The following is a 22,121-nucleotide window of genomic DNA, read 5'->3' as shown; positions in this document are numbered from 1 at the left end:
TCACAGGAAGGGTAAGAACCATAACTATGTGAAAAACTGAGCCATCACCTAAGTAACAATACTTTTAAAAAATTAATAAGAATAATAAATAATCAAAAGCCTAGAGTCAACTTCCACATCCTAATTTAAAGATGAAGCTACAAGGAGACTTCAAAAATTCATGGAAAAATTGACATAAAATATAAAAATAAAAAATATAAACTTTTTTTCTCAACAGAAGCTCCATTAAGTTCAAAACACTTTTATAAGTGATTCCAAACATTTAGTCCCTCCATAAAGAAATGAGAATCCTTGGAATTTAACTGTGTCAATGCAGTCTTTTTAAAATATTATTAAATAAATAAATGGCTGTTCTTTACATAATTTTAAAATTAGGAAACACAAAAATTGTCAGAAGGAACCAAATCAGGACTGTAAAGTGGATGCCTAATAATTTCTTGTCGAAATTCTCACAGTATTGCCCTTGCTTTAGGAGAAGAATAAGCAGGAATATTGTCATGGTAGTGAAGCTTTGTTGAGTGTTTCTCTGCTAAAGCTTTGGCTAACTTTCTCAAAACACTCTTATAATAAGCAGATGTCATTATCCTTGGCCCTCTGGAAACTCAACAAGTAAAATGCCTTGAGCATGCTGAAAACCTGTTGTGATGACCTTTGCTCTTGAACAGTCTGTTTTTGCTTTGACTGGACCACTTCTACCTGTTGGTAGCCATTGTTTTTATTGTACTTTGTCTTTAGGATTGTACTGGTGAAGCTTTGTTTCATCTCTTGTTATATGGTTAAAATAATTGCTTCAAGATCTTGGTCCCACTTGGTTTAAAATTTCCACTGAAAGCTCTTCTCTGGTCTGCAGCTGATCTCGGTGTAATTATTTTGGCACCTATCAAGTAGAAAATGTTCTCAATTTCAATTTTTCAGTCGGAATTATGTAAGCTGAACAAGCTGAGATATCTATGGTGTTGGCTATTGTTCCTGTTTTTGGTCATCTGTCTACTTCAATTAGGGCAGAAAAGGGATTAATTTTTTTCCTTGCAAATTGGTGTAGATGTTCTGCCACTGCAAGCTTCATCTTCAACATCATCCCATCCCTTCTTAAAGTTAGCTATCTGTTGTAAACTGCTGATTTATTGGGGGCATTGTTTCTATAAAGTTTTCTCTCTTTTTTTTTTTCTTCCACAGGATAGAAAATACAGGAAAATTTCCCACTCACTTTATGAGACTGTTGTAACTTTGGAATCAACTTTATGGGGACTTTACAATTGAGGAAAATTACAAGCCAATTTTATTAATGAATGCATGTAAAATCCTACATAAAATATGAAGACATCAAATGTTCCAATTTATAAAAGGGAAACTATGATGGACATTACCCATAAGCTTTTTATAAAGTATTAATGATGTCATCATTCTTCCACCTAAGGATTACCATAAATTTGTGTTTGTTCTTTCTTCAATTTTCACAGAATTCATGTTGCTCTGATAGTGCTTTTTTCAAACCAGTGTCCCCTCCTTGGTGCCTCAAACTAGATCATATTGAGACAAGTTAGGAAAAGTTGCAACCGGCCGGGTGCGGTGGCTCACGCCTGTAATCCCAGCACTTTGGGAGGCCAAGGTGGGCAGATTGTCTGAGCTCAGGAGTTTGAAAACAGCCTGAGTAACATGGTGAAATTCCGTCTCTACTAAAATACAAAAAATTAGCCGGGCGTGGTGGCAGGTGCCTGTAATCCCAGCTACTTGGGAGGCTGAGGCAGGAGAATTGCTTGAACCCAGGAGGCGGAGCTTGCAGTGAGCCGAGATCACGCCACTGCACTCCATCCAGGGCGACAGAGCGAGACTCCATCTCAAAAAGAAAAAAAAAGAAAAAGAAAAGAAAAGTTGCAACAAGTTAGTATAAGTTTATTTTGGTACAAAAAATGTTTAAAATTGATACTTTTTAAATAATATCTGTTTTTTATGAACATCTTGAAGAATCCTAGTTTGAGAAGGAAGAAAGAAATATTACATGGAAACATTCACTCAATTCAAAAATAATGACTATTAAGCAAACGTTCTATGAGAAAGGTACTATTAATTTGTAACGATAAAGAGCCTATAGATCATCTTATATTTTTAAAACTGAGGGGACAACAAGAAAGTTTACCATAGAGCTATTATAGCACATTCATGAAAAAGAGAATCAGAATTTAAAAGGACAATATTGGCAAAGATTACTTATTACACTTCATGTTTGTGACCAAGATTTATCAATAGAAAAGTACTCTTTTTTTTTTTTTTTTTTTTTTTTTTTTTTTGAGACGGAGTCTCGCTCTGTCGCCCAGGCTGGAGTGCAGTGGCGCAATCTCGGCTCACTGCAAGCTCCGCCTCCCGGGTTCACGCCATTCTCCTGCCTCAGCCTCCCGAGTAGCTGGGACTACAGGCGCCCGCCACTGCGCCCGGCTAATTTTTTCAATAGAAAAGTACTCTTATTTTACCTAAAACTTTTTATGCTCAGAGATCTTGACTAGGTTATATTTGCAATTTTCATAAAGACGGCCAAGTAAAACATTTATGGGGAAACATTGTACTCTGGTTTCAACTAAAGTCAGAAACACTATACTTCAGTAAAGTATACTTTAATTAAAATTTAAAGAATTATTGAACTCTCCCAATATCTGATCGATTAAAGTTGGCAAAAGTCAGAAAGTATTCGGCATGGAAAAGCTCCCTTTAATGGTCAGATGTAATGAGGCATTTTTTTAAGTGTTTTAGAATAACCCCTGGGAATACCATCACTAGAAATACCAACTGGAGTATTTAATAAGTAAGCAAATGCCACATTTCTGGGTACCTACAAAAAAAATCTCACTTTCAGAGATGCACAAATTATGCATCTTATTAATGTACAGAAATAGATCTACAAATGGGCAATCCGGAAAAAACTGAAAATCCTCAAAAAGCTAAGTTCTTAGGAGAAATGAGTATATTTGGGGCAATAATAAATAACTCCTTAAAAGAAGTAAATCCAGTCCTCAAAGCAAAAGGGCGAGTCTGACAGCAAGAGCCCCAGAGAAAGACGCCCTGAAGGAAGTCATAGGTAGAGGAAGTGACTGTGGGTTTAGATGAATGGAAAATGAACTTACCAGTTCACAGCTCTGTCCTTCCCAATTCGGGAGGTTAAGGGCAGGAAGAACATGAGAAACTCTTTTGAGAAGCTGCATAAGCTGACATTGAGGATCAAGGATTTCAAAAGCTCTGAATATAAAAAGGTGAGAGTTTTTTTTTTTTTTTTTTTTTTTACTATTATTCTGGTCTGTTGGTTGAGCTCTGAGGTTAGCATCTTACAACACTTTAAAGTGAAACTAAAACAAACACATTATTTTTAAAATTGGCCATATCCGGAGCCCAGAAAAATATTAAAAATAGTAACGTGTCCTTTTGGACACCTCATAAAAATTTGGGGAAGTGATATATGGAAATAACTTTTAAACACTTGGCAAATAGAATAGGTTTCAGTTACATCAGATTATAGTTTTTAGTCTGACAGTTTGTGTCTGGATATACGACGGATTAATTTTATTAAGTTTGTTGGAAGAGTTATTGAAACAACTGGTTTCAATTATTTTGTTCTCACTGAAATCTGGTTCACAAAATGGACCACTGAAATGAGAAAAATTGTTTCAGTTTATTTTAATGTGATTTCCTGAGTTGAGGGCATTTTCTACATATATATGTAGAAAGTCAAGTAGTTGCTTATGAATATAGCATTACTTTTCAATTATTCTATTAAAATAACATTATCTTAGATTTCAATAACATGTAATGTGCATGTATTACACACATGAAAAGTCAATTCACATGGTTACTCACACTAAGGTGAACGAATATATCATTGTTCTCTGCATGTGATGCCCAGGGTATCACATGAAAATGTACAAATTGTCATAAATGGAATTTCCCATTACTGCCTTCCTAGCATAAAAATGATGTGGTGATTATAGTGGTAAACATAATAAAATTGTCAGAGATATAATGTGACATATCGCTAACCATTTAAGGTACAAAATAGCTGTTGATAAGATATTTGGAAATGGATATAGCATGATCATAATACAGTAATTACAACTATTGCTACAAATTGCAATTTTTAGAATTTAAGATATTTCATTAACACTAAACAGGCTTCAAATGCCTACTGAACTGATAAATCCCATTACCAACTGATTTGTTTCAATATGATGTGTTCATTGCTTCTATTTGGATCTATTAATAACTTACAGAGCTAAGAAGTATGGGCTTTCCTTGCATCTTTATTGTACTCAAACTCTTTATTCCCTGGAAGATAATCAAGGTAAAACAATATTAATTTAATACCAATTTAAATTTTGCTTTATAAAATTTTCAGTGTATATGAGAAGGTAAGTTCTTTATGGACTCTGAGTTGAAATGAAATTTTCAGATTTCTAAGTTTATTATTGTTATTTCAAAAATTACGATTAAAATTATGCCATAGAAATAAAACTTAAGAATCATAATGTTCTGAAGATCGCCAAGAGGTCAAAGATCAAGTCTTTTGTGAAAGTTTATAACTACAATCACCTCATGCCCACAAGGTACTCTGTGGATATCCCCTTGGACAAAACTGTCATCAATAAAGATGTCTTCAGAGATCCTGCTCTTAAACGCAAGGCCCGACGATCGGCCAAGGTCAAGTTTGAAGAGAGATACAAGACAGGCAAGAACAAGTGGTTCTTCCAGAAGCTGCGGTTTTAGATGCTTTGTTTCGGTCATTAAAAATTAAAAAGGAAAAAAAAAAGAATCATAATGTTCTAATATAAAAAGAAGGAAAACAAGGGAACAGGAGATTGAGCTGACCATAGAATATCATACAAGTGGAAAGTAAAAGCTCATGGCAGTGTAGAGATAGAACTTGTTAAAGCAGTTGCAGTTCTGTGTGTCATCTTCTTAAATAGATATGAGATTGGAATTCACTTGTTAGTGATATTCATTTCTAAAAATATCACAGAACACCAAAGTTAGAAGATTAATTTGGCTGTGATCCCAAATTCATTGAATAGCATTTTATCTTACTGTGTGTATAAGTAATATGATAATGGTGATGGTCAAAACAGAAACCTTGCTTGATACCATGCATGGTGCTAATAAGATATGAGCATTATTTTATGTAATTCTAACAATCTTATGATGTAGTTATAACTATTATATCATGCTTTTATTTATTAATTTAAGTGATATTATTAAGTAAATTTGGTCTGCAATTTTATAGATGGTACAGCTATCATAAATTAAACCAGTAAGCTCCTTGGAGTTGTAGAGTTTATTCAGGTTTAAAAGTGAGCAAAAACACACAAAAATAGTAAATGAGGAAATGGAGAAAATAGTGTTTTGGAAAGATTGGGTAAGTCAACAGACGTAATAGGCAGACATTTTTCTAAAGCAGTGATATTTAAACTGATTTCTGAACTTTTGAATCAGTCATCTGCACAAAATGCTTGTGGGGATAATTTCAGGCAAATGGAACAGACTGCAGTTATCATGTTGTGAAAAATAAGTGTGTATTTTTGACAAATCAAAGATACAGGGGATAGTAAGAGAAATCTAATGTCTGGATGACCAGAAGAAAAATACAGAATGTAGAATAATTTATAGTTAATGAATAGATAAAGGTTCAGAATGTTTCTATACTAATGAAATAAATGAAAACAATAAAAATACAAGAAATCCACAAAACTCGAAGCAGCATGAAACATGTAAATCTACCACTGTTATTTCTGCAGAAAGCAAAGGCAAATAGGAGATATTTTAAAAGCCAGAAACAAAAAGATAAATAATGCTAACGCTGAAAATGCTGTATACTGAATGGAGTCTTCCATGTAATAAAAAAAAATACTACCTATAATAATACCCTTTTGTAATTAAGGTAAAACGTATACATTTGAAAGCCAAAAGAGAGAGGGAAGAGAACAGAGAGAGAGGATAAGAAGGAGAAGGAGGGAGAGAAAATTAGTAACCATCATAATTATACTGAAGGAAATACTAGAATGTACTGTTCAGGCAGGTGAAAAGTTAAAGATAAATATTCTATGTTTAAATAAATTTTGACTATATAAAACCAAAAGAGCAATATTATTTAAAATTTATAACATAGACCTAATTAAGGCACAGCAAAGTAATAGGATAGTCTTGTGGAGGGGGAAAAGGAGACTAAAAGGGCAGTTCATTGTTTAGAGAAGAATCAAAAGTAGTCAGCAATGTAAGACTCTTATAAGTCTGAGATACTTTAATGTGTTGAAGTTCCTCATGGAACCATTACTATTAAATGGTAATAAAATACCATGTATAACATCGAAATAAATAAAAGCAGAAGAAACAAAAAAAGATACAGAATCAGGAAATGAAAGAGGGAAAAAATATATCATTAGAGAAACAAATAGAAAGCACTTATGTTTATATATAATTATGTTATATACATATAAGCGTAAATATATATGTATATATACACACACATATATATGTAATTACATTAATTGGCCAATGAAAAATACTTTCAAAAGGGAAAAAATCTAAGTTATTTAGAAGAGAAACACTTAATCATAACCACAGGAAATTTGCAAATAAAAACAATGAAAAAGAATATTCCAATCAGACATTAACCTGTATTAATGCCAGATGAACTAATTTTAAGAATAAAATACATTGCTAGAGATGAATGAAATGTTTAATATTGATAATAAAATCAATTCCTAAAAGGTTGTAAGAAATATATAAGAAGTTAATAATACTATTTTAAAATGCAGACTCACTAATTTACAGAAAACCAAGGGGAAATAGACAAATCTACAATTTCAGCAAAATATTTCTTAATAGCTAATAAAATAACAAAATAGTAACAAATTTCAAAATGTCAATGTATGGTTTTTGTTCATAAGTTAATTGATAAATCAGTAATAAAAGATAACTAGATTGTCCTTACAAACTTGGAAATCAAAGACTAAACAATCCATTACCTATAAATTCACAATAGAATTAGAAAATATCTTTAACTGAATTATACCAAAGTAATACAGGTGATGACTTGAAGAATGCACAAAAGCAGTATAAAGACAAAAATACATAGCAGTAATGACCAGTAATATGTACGCAGCATAAATGAGAACATTAATCTATCCCATCTATCTCAGAAAGTTAGGATTTAAAAAATTGACCTGTAGAATGCAGAAAGAAGGAAATGATAATGATGAAAGCAAAGTAAAGAAACAGGAAAAAACAAAGCACACAATGGAAAGAATGAATAAAACAAAAAAAAAAATAGTTATTTGGAATGGTTTTAAAATGTATAAAAATCTGGTGTGATTAAATATAACCACATTTTTACCTCCCATTTTTTTCCTTCAGAAAGAACACATCTAAGGTTTTTCTTTCATGAGATTAAATTAGTGACAAGATTCTCTTTCTCCCTCCCTCTGTCTCTTTCTCTCTCTCCAATACCTATGTTTTCTAACCCTGTCTTTTTCTATCTCACCAATACCTATGTTTTCTAAATGGAACTGGCACTGTTTTGTGCCTGAAACCTTCTCATTTAAAAAATGCACTGGTGATGTATCCTATCTGAGCCACTAATGCCTGGAAGCCAGATAGGAGAATGAAAAAAAAGTTATTAATTGATTGGTGGACAGTGAGTAGGGAGGAAGGAGATAGATGGGAATGTTAATTCTAGTAATAAACATGAATTCTGGAAACAATGACAAATAGAGAATGCTTTGGCCTGGTTTTGTTTCATGCAAGGGTTAGGCCTGGGTTTTCCTTTGGATGTACCTTACGCTTGCTGAGCAACTGCAGTTCATAATTATTTCTCCTCCTTACAGAGAAAGGTTTAAATTAGATTTTTCATGAAGTGATTTCTAGGCCTAAAGCTCCATGAAATAAGCTAAACTCATTTTTAAGTGTGTACAGCATGTGCATGTTGAGTGTCCTCAAATTACTAGTTATATTACTATGGTCAATTATACTTGGCAATTGTGCTTAATTGAAGGTGAAAGCACATTAGGTTTTTAATTTAAAAGCCATAGGTAAAACCACTCTAAAAATCCTATTTGGATCTCAGACCTGGTGATGCTTTTCTCTATAGACTGGGATTTTATGGTACATTAACCTGTTCATTCACATAATTAGAACAATAACCGAATGAGCTGTTGTATTGGGTAATACATGATAGCAATTCCATTCATCTCTACTAAGATTTAGATTAGAACATGAAACCACCTTTGAAGAAATGCAGAGAAAAATACATGCATAAAACATATGTGGTGGCTCATGCATGTAATCCCAGAACATCAAGAGGCCAGAATGGGAAGATTCTTGAGGCCAAGAGTTCGAGATCAGCCTGAGCAATATAGTGAGATACTGTCCCTATCAAAAATAAATAAATAAATAAATAATAAAATTAACCGGGCATGGTGGCGCACCTGTTATCCTAGCTACTCAAGAAGCTGAGATGAGAGGCTTGCTTAAGCCCAGGAGTTCCAGGTTACAGTGAGCTATTATGTCACTGCACTGTAGCTTGGATGACAGAGCGAGACCCTGTCTACAAAAATAAAAATAAAAAAATGCATAGGAAATATTTTTTCCTCTTGAACACTTTCAGTAAGATTATGGTTATACAAATCATCAAAACATCAAAGACAGGAACTGTTCATTTCTGTAGACTCCCCTTTCCTTATTTCCTGCAGCACTCCATACTTCTACAATTTGCCACATCCTGTTTCTAAAATAGTTCTCACATCTGTCTCCTTCTCTCCAACACTGCTGGCTCACTATGGGTCAGTTTCTACCTCCAGTGTCAGGTCCCTCACATTCATCTTTCACACTGTTGATAAAATCATCTTCACCAGGTCATACCCTAGTTCAAAGGACCTCTAGTAACCTTCCGATTTTAGGCTAACTCCACATGCTTAGTGCCATCTCCAAGCCTTGATCCCTTTGTTTTCTGTCCTCAGATATATTTCTTATAAGCATTGCGTTTCTTTTTTTTTTTTTTTTAACTTTTGCTTTAAGTTTAGGGGTACATGTGAATGTTTGTTACATAGGTAAACACTTGTCACAGGGGTTTGCTGTACATATTATTGCATCACCCAGGTAGTAAGCCCAGTACCCAATAGGTATTGTTTCTGTTCCTCTCCCTCCTCCAACCTACCACCGTCAAATAGACCCCAGTTTCTGTTGTTTCCTTCTTTGTGTTCTAAAGTTCTTATCATTTAGCTCCAACTTATAAGTGAGGACATGTAGTATTTGGTTTTCTCTTCCTGAATTAGTTTGCTAAGGATAACAGCCTCCAGGTCCATCCACGTTCCCTCAAAAGATATGATCTCATTTTTTTTATGACTGCATGGTTTTCCCATCATAATAGGTGTTAGTATTACTCAGGTTGTGACCATTATCAACCCTAGTTTTGCATATCAAGGAGAATACATGGAAAGGCAAAGATCTTGCACTAGCATATTTAATTTTATACCTGATGAGATTGTAGGATCCAGGAGAAACTCATATTAAGTTTTGATATGGGCCAGGCGTAGTGGCTCATGCATGTAATTCCAGCACTTTTGGAGCCCGAGGTGGACAGATCACATGACGTCAGGAGTTCAAGACCAGCCTGGCCAACATAGTGAAACCCTATCTCTAATAAAAATACAAAAATTAGCCAAGCATGGTGGTGCATGCCTGTAATCCCAGCTACTAGGGAGGCTAAGGCAGGAGAATCACATGAACCCAGGAGGTGGAGGTTACAGTGAGCTGAGCTTACACCGTTGTACTCCAGCCTGGGAGAGAGACCAACACTCCATCTCAAAAAAAAAAACCAACCAACAAACAAAAATACTTGATATCATTTGGCTGTGTCCCCACCCAAATCTCATCTTGTATTTTAGCTTCCGTAATTCCCACAGGTTGTGGGAGGGACCTGGTGGGAAATAATTGAATCATGGGAGCAGTTTCCATGAAACTGTTCTCATGATAGTAAGTAGGTCTCACGAGATCTCATGGTTTTATAAGGAGTTTCCCCATTCATTTGGCTCTCATTCTGTCTTGGCTGCCACCATGTAAGATGTGCCTTTCGCCTTCTGCTGTGATTGTGAGGCCTCCTCAGCCACATGGAACTGTGAGTCCATTAAACCTCTTTATCTTTATAAATTACCCAGTCTCAGGTATGCCTATATCAGTGGCAGGAAAATGGACTAATACAATACTTAATATCAATACTGAAAAAAACAATGATGCCTGCTTCTGGTTAACTGTCTCATATATATTTCCATCATCTGAAAATAAGTCAAAATTACTGTAAGTGAAAACTTTCTTTGCATACTCTTTTCATCAAATGCATTCACTGAGCTCCTTAGGAGGGATGAAGTGCCTCCCAACATCTCAGAAGCAGAATAATGAAACATATTGCTTATATGTTTTTCTCTACATCCATCCCACACACATACACAAGAGAACAAAAACATCTCAGTGGTTTAACACTATATGTTTTTTTTCTCATTCATGGCACACTTCAACGAAGATTGTATATTTCATATGAGTGGCAATCCCCGAAGTAATAACCTGGTTTTACAGTCTCCTTACCTCTTTGATGCCACTGTTTCCAGCATGTGACCCCCGTGGTCACCACAGAAAGAGAAGAAAGAATATAAAATGTCTTTGAAGCCCAGTGGAAACTTCAGACTGAATCTGGGTATTCTATTAGGTTGGTGCAAAAGTAATTGTGATTTTTGCTATTACCTTTCATTGCAAAAACTGTAGTTACTTTTCCACCAATCTGATATTATAAAGGCTTGGTATTCATATTATATGCAAATTTACAATATAAAATCTAAGAAAAAAATCCTCTATCAGTTTGCAAGTTTCCTCTTTCTCTTATAACAGGTTGCCACAAATGTAATAACTTTAAAGAATGTAGATTTATTATCTCTCAGTTCTGTAGGCCAAACATCCAAGCTGACTCAGCTGGTTTCTTTGGTCTCGGTTTCACAAGGGCAAAATCAAGCTGTTGGCTGACTTGGCTCTGTGTCAGGAGACTCTTGGAAGAACTGGTTCCTATGCTCATTCAAGTTGTTGCTCAAATCCAGTGCCCAGTGGTTGTAAAACTGCAGTCCCTGTTTCCTTAATGGCCAGCGGTCAATCTTAGCCTACAGAGACCTCCCACCTCCTCACACTTCAAAACTCTCTCACCTTCCTTTCTTCCTCTTGTCTTCTGACTTCATCTTCTGACACATCTCTCAGCCCCTCACCAAAGAAAAATTATCTGTCTTTTATGACTTCTGTGATTATGTTGAACACGTCTGAATAATTCAGAATAATGTCATTATTTTAAGGGAAGCTGATTAATCACTTTAGTTACATCTGCAAAGTCCCCTGACAGCAGTACTGAGATTTGTGTTTGGATTAATTACCTGAAAATGGGAATCTTCAGAACTCTGCTTACCACAATCAGTAACACTAACTTGAACTACAACCATACAATTTGTTTATTTATAGTCACCCTAATCGTTCATAACAAAAACATACAAATATTCTATGGTTAGGCACAATGGCTCATGCCTGTAACTCCAGCATTTTGGGAGGCCGATGCTGGAGGAGAAGTTGAGCCTAGAAGTTCGTGATCAGCCTGGACAACAATACGAGACCCCACCCCTTAAAAAAAATTTAAAAATACATACAGATGTTTTAAAACAAATACAGAAGCTTAAAGTCATTAATGTAAATACATAGATTTAAGAAATAAATTTAAACTTTAAAGTGATAGTCCTTGTTGAGATACATATTATTATGAAACTTGTGGATGAGTAAATAATCATAATATATGAGCAATTAGCAGGAGGCAGAATAAATCCTCTGTAGTAATATATAACAGAATTGGGGATATAATGGAAAGTCCCCTTTAATACTTATACTTTAAAGTATCAGCATCTAAAAGATAAATAGACAAAGATAAGACAGAAAGGAAGATACCAGTGAAAATATCCAAGAATGGATCATTTAGAATCCAAGCAGAAAGGATGTTACAGTAAATAGCACATTTGAAAAAAAAAAAAAAAAGTTCAATTAACTGTTGTATTGTTACTACCCTTTTCCCTTGGGTAAGGGTAGTATTATTAAGGTATTTATTTACATACCCTATGATCATATTTTAAGAACCAAGTTTAAAGTCCATAATAGACAGGACTTTATTTAAAAGACTCACTTTTGGAATTTGTTAAATTCCTTCATATGTCATGTTAAAAGGTAACAGAAGAAAATGGTCCAAATAATTGAAATAAAACAATTTGTATGCATCCACTAGAAAAAAAGCAAAACAAAGCAACAACAACAACAAACTGTTTAAAGTTTCAATCAGCTATAATTATGTTGTACATTCATCAAATTAATGGGATAGTTGTTCAACCTATATATTTAAAAGTCTACATTTGCAGATAATGAATTATTGACTTTTTGGATATATGTAATTAATTCTATGAGTAGTAAATGCTGGGATTGAGCGAGGTGTCCAAGAGGCTTATTAGGGGTTAATACCTGTGAAAGATAAAATGAGGACAAATTGGAGTTGGAGAAAGAAATTCTTTGACCGCAATGCATATATGATACATGTAAGGAAAGGAAGAAGAGAACAAAAGGCAAAGAGAGACTCAGACTACAGTGCAGAGGTACAACACAGAGTTCCAGAGCAAAGACTGCCTATTAGAGGAGTCCCATGTTGAAAAGTAATGGACAGGCCCAATACCAGCTCAATCATTGGCTGGGGCTTCCTTGAAGGAGTGTGGCCTCAGTTTGAAAGATGTGTCTGATCCAGAAGTCTGTAAGAACTGAAGACTGCCAGCTAGCTACACTCCCTACATGTTCTTTTGTGAATTAGTATGTTCGTTTGTGAACAGTTATCTAAACTGTACAAATTACTCTCACCATCCATAATTTGCACACCATAAAACTTCTTTTTCATATATATGTGAGGTCCAAGATTCCTGTGGTCCTTTTTCTCTGAGGCTGGTAGGAAACAAACGAAAGATAGAGGTTAGTGGAATTAACTACAGCTCTTATCAATGAGGATAACTTCAAGATTGATACTGATCATTTTCCTACAAAACCACACCTGCTACTCATAGTATTTGACTTGTGGTGTGGTAAAAATTCTCATTCCAGAGACATCAGAGCCCTGTTGACTATGCATTTCTTAGAAAGGTTACTGCACATATCCATTCGCATTCACAATTATGACACAGAGAGAGAGTAAAAAGAGTAATGCAACAGGACCATCTGAGTCCAAAAGACATTCCTGCCTGGGCCCATGATGTTAATAGCAACTCTATTTCTTACTGCCTGTCGTGGTTAATTATAGTGCCAAGATGGTGATTCTTTAGTTTTGGTCCTCTGATCTCTGGCCAAGGAGAGTCCAAACAGAATGCATATTTTATATTTGCCCACATATTTACTGCTTTTGATTCTCTCTTTATTTTAACTTTTAAGTTCAGGGGCACATGTGCAGGATGTGTAGGTTTATTACATGGGTAAACATGTGTCATGGGGGTTTGTTGTACAGATTATTTCATCACCCTGGTATTAAGCCTAGTGTCCATTTGTTGTTTTTCCTCATCCTCTCCCTTCTCCCATCCTTTGCCCTCCCATAGTTCCCAGTATGCATTGTTCCCCTTTACATGCCCATGTGTTCTCATCATTCAGCTCCCACTTAAAAGTAAGAACATGTGGTATTTGACTTTTTTGTTCCTGTCTTAGTTTGCTAAGGATAATGTCCTCCAGCTCCATCCACGTCCCTGCAAAGGAGATGATCTAATGCTTTTTTAAATGGCTCCACGGCATTCAATGGTGTCTATGTACCACATTCTCTTTGTTCAGTCTATCATTGATGGGCATTTAGGTTGATTCCATGTCTTTGCTCTTGTGAATATTGCTGCAGTGAGTAAACATGTGCATGTGTCTTTATAGTAGAACAATTTATAATCCTTGGAGTATATACACAGTCATGGGATTACTGGGTTGAATGGTACTTCTGTCTCTAGGTTTTAGAGGAATTGCCATATTGTCTTCCACAATGGTTGAACTAATTTACACGCCCACCAACAGTGTAAAAGCATTTCTTTTTCTCCACAATCTCGCTAGCATGTTATTTTTTGACTTTTTAATAACAGCCATTCTGACTGGTGTGAGATGTTATCTCACTGTGGTTTTGATTTGCATTTCTCTAATCATCAGTGATGCTGAGCTTTTGTACATGTGATTGTTGGCCACATGTATGTCTTCTTTTGAGAAGTATCTGTTTATGCCCTTTGCCCAATTTTAATGGGGTTGTTTGTTTTCATAAATTTGTTTAAGTTCCTTATAGATGCTGAATATTAGACCTTTGTTAGATGCATATTTTACAAAATTTTTCTCCCATTCTGTAGTTTGTCTCTTTACTCTGTTAATAGTTTATTTTGCTGTGCAGAAGCTCCTTAGTTTAATTAGATCCCATTTGTCAATTTTTGCTTTTGTTGCAGTTACTTTTGGATTCTCATCATTTTTTTCCTATAGATTTAGATTTGAACCTGACCACAATTTGCTTCTCCTTGATTGTCTTAATGTAAGATTGTATTATAATATAGGTCTGCTGCTGATGAATTATTTTAGCTTTTAAATGTCTGGAAATGTCTATAATTCACCTTTAGTTTTGAAAACTATTTATGCATAGTATAGAATTTTAGGGTGACAGTTTGAATTTTTGTTGTGAGGCTAGAAATATGTGTTCTAGCTTCTTTTAAAGAGATGGCAAGCTTGCAGATGTTTTCAAGCCACCAGGGTAGATTGCATTATAGTAGAAAGTTTGTCTGTGTGTGTGTGTGTGTGTGTGTGTGTGTGTGTGTGTGTATGTGTTTGGAAGAGATTCACTGGAGTTTAGCTTAAGTAAAATCATAAGAAAGTAATGGAACTTACCTTTGTCATTAAAGGGATCAGTAGTTCACTGAGCACGAGACAGATTAAGGCCTGATTTAATTTTTTTTCTAATTTTGAAAATGAGATGCCTCACCAGGCGCGGTGGCTCACACCTGTAATCCCAGCACTTTGGGAGGCCAAGGCGGGCGGATCATCTGATTCGGGAGTTCGAGACCAGCCTGATCTACGTGGAGAAATCCCATCTCTATTAAAAATACAAAATTAGCTGGGTGTGGTGGCAGGTGCCTGTAGTCCCAGCTACTCGGGAGGCTGAGTCAGGAGAATCGCTAGAACCCAGGAGGTGAAGGTTGTGATAAACTGAGATCGCACCAGTGCACTCCAGCCTGAGCAACAAGAGCAAGACTCCATCTCAAAAAAAAAAAAAAAAAAAAGAGAAAAAAAAAAAAAGAAAGAAAATGAGAGGCCTCAACTTAATATAGTGTAAGCATATATTTACATCAGAGGAGAGTACTCAGATCACCCAAGTGTGAGTGAGTGCTCCTTCTATTTTGTGTTCTAGATGATTCACTGACTTTAGTTTTGGATCCTGATTTCTAAATCAATTTAAGATGTAAATCTCTCACTAGATGCCAAATGTGCCGTATTTCTGATGATATTGCTTAAGAAAAGGTGTGAATAGTATAACTCAGGAGCAGACAATTTGCAGAAGTAATCAGCCCCTTCATAATCAGCACAGGATGCCATCAACTCTCCAATTTAAAGTCAACTCTGAAGAGGGGAGGAGAAGAAAAATCTCCCTAGAGTATCTGAGTTTAACTAAAGATACTCTCAGTTTGTTTTATGTTGCTGTAACTGAATACCTGAGACTGGGTAACTTATAAAGAATAGAAATATGTTTCTTACAGTTGTGGAGACTGGAAAACCCCAGGTCGAAGGGCCACATCTGATGATGGCCTTCTTGCAGTGGAGACTCCCCGTAGAGTCTTGAGGCAGGGCAGGATATCACATGGCAAGAGGGCTCAGGACAGAAAAACTGGCTTTTATAACAGATCCACTGTTGTGCTAACTAACCCACTCCCCTGATAACTTATTATTCTTTTAATCCATCAATATATAAATGGACTAATCCATTCCTGAGGGTAGAGCACTCATAACCTGACCACCTCCCAAAGGTGCCACCTCCTGCACTGGGGAACAAGTTTCCAAAACACAAACTTGTGGTAGATATTAAGTTGATGCAAAAGTAGTTGTGGTTTCTGTCATCACTTTCAATGGCAAAAACACAATTACTTTTGCACCAACATAATGCATGCAAACTGTATCAGATGCTTAAGATTACATTTTCTTTTTCCAGGTGGAAATGAAGTTCAAAATAATCACTAGATTTATAGAAAAAAAAATTTCTAATCTGAGCATACATGAGATTTTCTACTGAAAATCTTGTTTTAGAAATATTAACATAAATATTTTTTATTTAGAAAATAAATATTTGAAAAGGAATGATGTTTCTTACAAGTAAAAATGAACATTCTAGAATAGTTATGAGTTGTTTTAACAGCATTTGTAAAAAATAGTGTTTTATATTTCTGAACCAGGACTTATAATGCCAGACAAGAGGATTTCTAACAAAGGGTATCCGAATTTCACATGAATTTTGTGAAGGGTGCGTTGTGAAAGAAAGGGATCCTGACAAGACCAGGAAGACTTCAAATGAAGATTTGACTACAGAGGAAATAAAAACTAAAATGAGGAAGGACATTGGGTGTAAAGAATGAAAATATTTTTTGCATTTAGATAATCTTCAAGGATCTTCCTATAAGAGAGCTAATCATTTCATCTGACTTTCATAAAGCCACTTGGCTTTTGTTTTAATACATAAAGAATATTTCAATAAATTGTGTAGATCAGTGTTTTGCACATGTTTTTAATTTTTATCCTACCAAGATATCTTTTAAGATTTTTTTCCCCTAAGTTAACTCTGCTAATGAGATTTAATGCCACAAATGTACTGTATGTTCTTTTATCTACTTTGTATTTTTATAATAAAAACTTTAAGATTTTTTTTTTTACCACCTCCAAAAATCTACTGAGGGCATATTGTCCCCCATTGAGAATGAATATTAGTAATCAATAATTTTATTTTTATGGTTATTACTTTGTGCATTTTTTACTTTTAGTGTATTTTGAAGAGAATCATTTTGAGAAAATAATTAAACATAGATCAAGTCATGTTAGTTTTGTTAAAGATTACAAAAATATGCTCTAATGATTGCCGCTCAGCTGAAAATTAAGAAAGTGCTTTTATTTGCAGAGCTACTTGGAACTTAATGATGGATGAAATGCACACAAAGTAAAGTATTATTATAAAGTAATAAAATGTTCTTAGATTTAAGACTCCTTCAAGGATAAATTTCACCTCTGGCCTTACTGAGAACTCATTTTGCTAAAAATGACCACAGGTGGTCTCTGATCCTAGTATTCCTATTCACTCAATTAACCACCTGTGTAATCTTGTTCATGTCACTTAACCTTAGGGTGACTGTAAAGATTTTTGTCTAAATAGAAACATTCTTGAAAATGCAAGTGGGTCATTTCTACTATTTTTGGTAATAATTGCTTATTGTGGGACTGAGCACATAAATATTTGTGCACTACCGTCAGAAAACTAAGTTACACGAATTATTCTCTCATAGGCCCTCTAGTCTATTAATTGTAATTTGTGTCCACATGTATTCTAATCCAAAACAGAGAACCAACTGGCCAAAAGGCACCCAAGTTGACCTGGCTTAACAAGTATTGTTTTCATTTTAAATGAATAAAATAACTTCTGATTTTATATCAGTTTCTACAATGCTTGATTGCTAAATGTTCATTTCCAAGTAGTGTCTGATTCAATTCATGTTGTTGTTGTTGTTGTTGTTTGTTTTTTGAGATGGAGTTTCGCTCTTGTTGCCCAAACTGGAGTGCAATGGCACGATCTCGGCTCACCACAACCTCTGTCTCCCGGGTTCAAGCGATTCTCCTGCCTCAGCCTCTCGAGTAGCTGAGATTACAGGCATGCGCCACCACACCCGGCTAATTTTGTATTTTTAGTAGAGACAGGATTTCTCCATGTTGGTCAGGCTGGTCTCCACCTCAGATGATCCACTGGCCTTGGCCTCCCAAAGTGCTGGGATTATAGGCGTGAGCCACTGTGCCTGGCCTCCTGTGTGTTTTTAAATTATGTGACTGGGGAACAGAATTTGAACCATGTTTAACTTACCAAATTAGTTCTCCAGTCTCAAGATTAATGGCGTCCTTCTATGAAACTTCCATTGAAAACATTCGAAGTTTGCCTCGCAATTCTTTCTAAGTGTTACGCCTTTCTGTTCTGTTATTCTATCATTAATGATATAAGCCTAAGTATGGTATCAGTGTGTAGCTCATTACTATGAATCAAGGCTAACATCCTAAACATTAGGCATGAATTATCTTTTCAACATTCCTCTTTCTCTAGAGTCCTGCAAAAACTGTGGGAGAAGTGAATGTATCAATCACAGATAAAAATTTAAGGTGAAGTAAAACATTTGTACTTAAATAAAAACCCTAGTAAAGAAATTGACCGTATTTGTAAACCTCAGAAATTATTTTAAAAATCATTAGAATCACACTCTCTGAATCTTATAGTTAACCAAGACTTCATGACATGACCAAGAAGTTGAGAAATACACTTTAAAATATCACTAGGAAAGACTGCGGCTTCCCCATTGGCCTTTCTGTGCTGTTCAGAAATAAGTAAACTAAATCTTATTTGAACACACCTAGAGAAAATAAGACTCTATTTGAAAGTAGGAATATGGTACACAAAACAAAACAAATAGTCCAAAAACCGAGTTTCAGGATGTACACACGTGAAGCTGACTTTCAAAGACCTCTTGGATTCGGACGCCCTCTTTTTGTCTTATTTATCACATTGTTTAATTCTTACTCATTATGTACGTACTGTCCTAGAAAGTGAAGAAAATGACAGCTTCCAATATCTATAAATGATGATTATTACGATTGCAGAGAAATGGAAGGACATCATTATTTCCAGTAAAAAAAAATTTCTATGGAAGATTTTTATTAGCCTAAATTACTTGAATCTCTACTACAAGACAAGTAAATGAACTGTGGCTAAAGAACAGGAGTTGCAAAAGCATTGCCAAGCCAATATAAAGAGCTCGATATGCTGATTGGTGCAAATTAAATTCAGTGCCTATACCTGGAGCAAAAGATGTTAATGGTCAAAAGTCTGTACAAACATAGTTGCTACCATTCACGTGATTTTGGAATAAGGTGAAATGCTCATCCAAGAAAATAGAGATCCTGAGCAAAGAACAACATAATTGTCCATTTTACCTTTTTTTTTTTTTTTTTTTTTTTTGAGATGGAGTCTTTCTCTGTCATCCAGGCTAGAGTGAGGCGGCGCAATCTCGGCTCACTGCAATCTCCCCCTTCCGGGTTCAACTGATTCTCCTGCCTCAGCTTCTCCATTAGCTGGGATTACAGGTGCCCATCATCGCACCTGGCTAACTTTTGTATTTTTAGTAGAGATGGGGTTTCACCATCTTGGGGAGGCTGGTGTGGAACTCCTAATCTCGTGATCCACCCACCTCGGCCCCCCAAAGTGCTGGGATTACTGGTGTGAGCCACTGCACCAGGCCAATTTTACCTCTTAACAGTTAAAATTGTACCAGGACCAGGTATATATTATTTACATTGAGCAGAATTTGTTTATATTTATAATTTAATTGATTTTAATTATCTCTGGAGTTATGCAAGTCAAGTTTGTATCATATTCAGAATATTCCAAAAATAGATGTCTAAACATTTGATTCAGTTAACATTATACTCTAGCAAGTTCTTTCAAATATATATTTATATGTCATTCTGATTTGCAATATATGTATGATAATATGATATAAATAATTGAACAAGAAAATAAAGAATGAAGTGGACTAATTAAATTTTACATAACAGATGACATTATGGTTCTATTATTTTTTAGCCAGCATTTTATCTTTAGTAAAGATGTAAAATGTCATTTCCAAGATCTTATTAAGTGAACACACCTCTCACATCAGAAGGAAGTTTTTTGCCTTTCATTTGTGGTGCTTATTGTTTATTTTAAATTCTATTCTAGCAACTGTTAGGAAATTCCTCTCATTTTCTTCGTAAATTCAAAATATGATGCTTGGGAACTCATAGTTCAGAAGCGGTTTAGGTCAGTTATCGAAGTTGACATTCTTCCAGTGATAATATTTAAGTATTATCTACTAGATACATACCTAATACTTAGGAAATACCGGATACTTAGATAATATTAGATACCTACCTAATAGTTAGATATTATCTACTAGGTAAAATACAAAGGAAATTTTCAACACTCAACACAATTTTATCTATTTCTAACACAATAAACACTGTGAACTGTGTCTGGTATTTAAGATAAAGAGTGGTATATATTTTACTGATTAACCAATAACCATATTTAATAAAACCATTTATAGTTGTTGAAACTTTGCTGCGTCTTAGTAATCACCTTTTTTCATTATTATTAATTTTTTTATGTCCAAGTCATTATCCAGCCAATTGAGCTTTAATATAAGGAAATCCCCTTGTTTTATTTTCTGGGAGCGTGATCCCCTCTCCATTTTTGACCAGCTTTCCCACATTCCAGATACTGTGCTCACAAATTTATTTTAAAACCTGAGAATGTAATGTAACTTGGCTACAGAAAACAATATACTAAGAGTGTTAATCTCTATTACATTATTCCCTGAATAGATTTTTGAATTATTTTTTTGCAGTGAAATTTGTTATAGATTAAATTGTGTCCTCCCAAAAGATCTTGAAGTGTGTATTCGCTGTACCTGTACATATAACCTCTTATGGAAACAGGATCTTTGCAGCTAATCAAGATAATCAACCCAATGTCACTGATGTCCTTCTGAAACAGACAAACTTGGACGCAGAGACAGACACGAAAGGGGGAAGAATGTGAAGACACACAGAGAAAAACAATAACAAGCCAAACAATGCCAGAAACTACCAGAATGTGGAAAAGGCCTGGACCAGATTCTCCCTCACCATCCTCAGAAGGTACTACGCCTTGATTTCAGACTTCCAGCCTTCAGAACAATAAAACAATGCATTTTTCTATTGTTTATGCTACCCAGTATGTGCTACTTAGTTATGACAGTCCCAGGAATCTAATACAATCCTCCTTTGAGATTCCAGATTTTTGTCACCTCTATATAGATTTGATGTAATTGAATGTGTTTATCACAGTGTATATTTCTTTGGATATGACACCATCTTGTAATATATAAATAACTTATACAACATAAATGACATCGTGCTAAGCGTTTTGTTCTCTGTTTTGCCCATTTTATTATTTTTCATTGAGTTTTTTATTGCTCATGGCTATTTCAGAATGACTAGACATTTTGGAAGTTATCTTTTTCTTATTAAAACATTGTAATATATGCAGAAATGCTTACTAAAATTTGGAGGTTACTAGCCATTTTCCTTTAGAGTCCAGCGAATTTAGTTAGTTCTTTACCTTCATATTATCTTCAATTTAATTAAAAGATTTTATACTATCATTAATTTTATAAATGTTAGTTCATTTTAAAAATTCAGAGAACGCTCAATTTAAATTCAATATTATAGCAATATTCTGGGAAGCAATATTCTGGGAAGTAGAAAACATATCTCTTATTTCTATTACTATGAAGGCAAGTAATTTATAGTTGACCACATATTAAAACTCCCATACGTACTTCATGGGATGGAAAAAATATAAAATAGAGAAATGACAAAAAGGTAATTATTATATAAAATTTTAATCAAATGTAATAGCAAATAGTAGGAACTAACCAGTCATTTTGTTTTAAAAACCTAAGTGATGCCAATATCTACAAGTCTTTAGTAATTTTTCTCCTTTTTGTCACAAAACTTCTGATGCCTTTTGAATGCTGCAAAACTATTCCAGTGAATTTCTTTCCCATTTGTATTAACAGTATTGCTTCTTTTTAAAGAAATGATTCCATTATATTCTTCGAGTACTTTTTTTAACTTATATTCAACTTATTCTCTAATGATTAAAAAATACTGCAGTATATTTATACTTTCTAAATCAATTGAGCATTTAAGCAATCTTTAGAATT

This window comes from Chlorocebus sabaeus, chromosome 2 (assembly GCF_047675955.1).
Source record: "Chlorocebus sabaeus isolate Y175 chromosome 2, mChlSab1.0.hap1, whole genome shotgun sequence".
Taxonomy (NCBI): Eukaryota; Metazoa; Chordata; class Mammalia; order Primates; family Cercopithecidae; genus Chlorocebus; species Chlorocebus sabaeus.
Note: the sequence above shows the minus strand (reverse complement) of the source record.